Source organism: Euphorbia lathyris, chromosome 9 (genome assembly GCF_963576675.1).
Source record: "Euphorbia lathyris chromosome 9, ddEupLath1.1, whole genome shotgun sequence".
In the NCBI taxonomy this organism is placed as follows: domain Eukaryota; kingdom Viridiplantae; phylum Streptophyta; class Magnoliopsida; order Malpighiales; family Euphorbiaceae; genus Euphorbia; species Euphorbia lathyris.
In genome coordinates this window covers 58,639,221-58,641,982 of record NC_088918.1, presented here as the reverse complement: position 1 = coordinate 58,641,982, position 2,762 = coordinate 58,639,221, and the positions used below count along the sequence as shown (strand labels likewise).

Genomic DNA, 2,762 nt, shown 5'->3' with positions numbered 1-2,762 from the left:
CGTAAGGACATGTGAAGGTTGTTTTATCTTGGTCATCCGGGTAAATGTATATTTGAAAGAATCCGGAGTAACCATCTAGAAAACAGTAGAAAGCGTGACCAGCTATCCTTTCGATCATTTGATCAATGAAAGGAAGAGGAAAATGATCTTTCCTAGTTGCTTTATTTAAATTTCTATAATCTATACAAACCCTCCAACCAGTGGTGGTTCGCGTAGGTATTAATTCACCTTCTTCATTCCTTACAACTGTTATGCCTCCCTTTTTAGGTACACAATGGATTGGACTAACCCATTCACTATCCGAGATAGGGTAGATGATTCCATTGTCCAGAAGTTTAGTAATCTCATTTTTTACTACTTCTTTCATGTTCGGATTTAGGCGTCTTTGCCTATCCGCTTTAGGTGGCTTATCTTCTTCTAAATGAATTCTGTGCATTACAATGCTCGGATTAATACCTTTTAAGTCTGAAATTTGCCAACCCATACTTCCTATCCTATTTCTAACAACTTCTTTCAATTTCTCTTCTTGGACTTGTGTTAATTTGTTAGAGATAATAATAGGTAGAGAATCGCCTTCGCCTAAGAAAGCGTACCTCAAATGACTTGTTAATTCCTTAAGTTCTAATTTAGGTGGAACTACAATTGAAGGCGGAACTGGTCCATCTTCTCGAATCAAAGGTTCTGGGTCCTTATCTTCTAGTTCCTCACTATTTATAGGTTCTATTATTTCTTCTTTTTGAACAATGTCATTTACACATTCTTCAATTAAATCAAGTTTCATACAAGCGAAATCCTCCATAGGATATTTCATCACTTGATTCATATCAAACTCAATCTTATCATCACCTATTCGTAAAACTACTTTCCCTTCCGACACATCAACTAGAGCATGTCCCGTGTTCATGAACGGTCTACCAAAGATTAGCGGACAATTTACATCATAAGCAAAATCTAAAATAACGAAATCGGTAGGAAAAATAAATTTGTCAACTTTAACTAAAACATCCTCAATTATACCGTATGGTCTTTTAGTGGTTTGATCCGCTAATTGTAAAACCATATTGGTACGTTTGATGTCTTCTTCTAAGCCTAACTTATTAAAAATAGATAATGGCATCAAGTTAATGCTTGCTCCTAAATCACAAAGACAACTTGGGAATTCTATATCTCCCAATTTACACGGAATGGTAAAACATCCGGGATCCTTGAGTTTTGTGGGCAAATTGCTTGACACAATCGAACTGCAATCCTCAGTTAGTGAAATGGATGAAATTCCTTCCCAACTGATTTTCTTTGAAATTAAATCTTTGAGGAATTTACCATAATTGGGAATTTGCATAATTGCATCCATAAACGTTAAATTAATATGCAAATTTTTAAGTTTATCTAAAAATGTTAAAAGTTGTTTGTCATAGTCCTTGTTGCGGACTTTGTGTGGAAAAGGTGGTTTGGGTACAAAAGTTTTTGTACTAGAGTCAATCGGTGCATCTTTTTGTTTTAATGTATCTTCTTTGGGCTTTGGTAAATCAGTTCCAGGTAAGGTCGAATTTCCGGGCATTTCCGGGCCTAAGTAGTTTTTCCCTGAACGAAGAGTGATAGCCTTAACATGCTCTTTCGGATTTTCTTCCGTATGGCTTGGAAGACTCCCCTCTTTGCGGGATGGAATTGATTTAGCGAGTTGTCCAATTTGAATCTCCAAATTATGGATGCTAGATGATTGGTTTTTAATAAGCTGATCGAATTTATTCTCGATCCGTTTAAAACCATCGTCGTGATTACTTATTTTTCCGCTCATAGCATCAATAAATTTGTCGATTTTAGAAGATAAAGTGCTAATCGTGTCTCTGGATTGATTTTGATAATTATTAGTACGATTTTGATTAGCATTAACATTATTGTTATTATTATCTCTCCAGTTAAAGTTAGGATGATTTCTCCATCCAGGATTATATGTATTGGAATAGGGGTTATTAGTTTGGTTTTGTCCTTGGACAAAGTTTACCTGTTCAATTTCACTCATACCTTCGTAATCCACATCCGTTCGGATTGGTTGACCATTAGGATCACACGGTGCCATAAACCTATCAATTTTGTGCGACAAGGCAGAAAATTGGGCTTGCAACATCACTACTGGATCAAGATTCACTATACCTTTAACTGATGATGTAGTTGAGGATGATGGTTTCGCTGATGGTAGGTGTCCACGTTTCGTGGGCCACATACTGCTGTTGATTGCCGTTTCCTCCAAAAGTTCTCTTGCTTGGGCAGATGTTTTCTTCATGAATAACCCTCCAGACATAGCGTCCAATGAACCTCTAGTTGTAGGATTTAGTCCATTATAAAATGTTTGAATTAAAAGTTCAGCAGGCAATTGGTGGTGTGGGCATAAATGTTGAAGTTCTTTAAAACGTTCCCAAGCCTCATAAAGAGTTTCACTATCGTTTTGAGAAAAAGATGTTAACTCTTTAATGACTCTTGCGGTTTTTGCTAAAGGGAAAAATTTTGATAAAAATGCTTGGGCTAATTGCTCCCAAATCTCAATTGATGCGGCTGGCATAGAAGTTAACCATTCTTTGGCTCGATCCTTCAAAGTAAAAGGAAAAAGGCGAAGATTGATTGCTTCTGCAGTCACATTTGGTATTTTAAAAGTGTCACAAATTTCTAAGAAATTTGTCAAATGGGTATTAGGATTTTCGTTAGGTAACCCGTAAAACGTTACATTATTTTGCAACATATTAAGTAACGCATGCTTAATTTCAAAT

The 2,762-nt window shown here is 36.1% G+C and overlaps 1 non-coding gene across 1 annotated transcript; it reads left to right on the top strand.

Annotated features, from left to right (window-relative positions):
• The first annotated feature begins 2,369 nt into the window (after positions 1-2,369).
• On the top strand, positions 2,370-2,476 carry LOC136207585 (small nucleolar RNA R71). Its single transcript, XR_010676719.1, has one exon. It is a non-coding gene; the product is annotated as a small nucleolar RNA R71 (small nucleolar RNA).
• Positions 2,477-2,762: the final 286 nt, after the last annotated feature.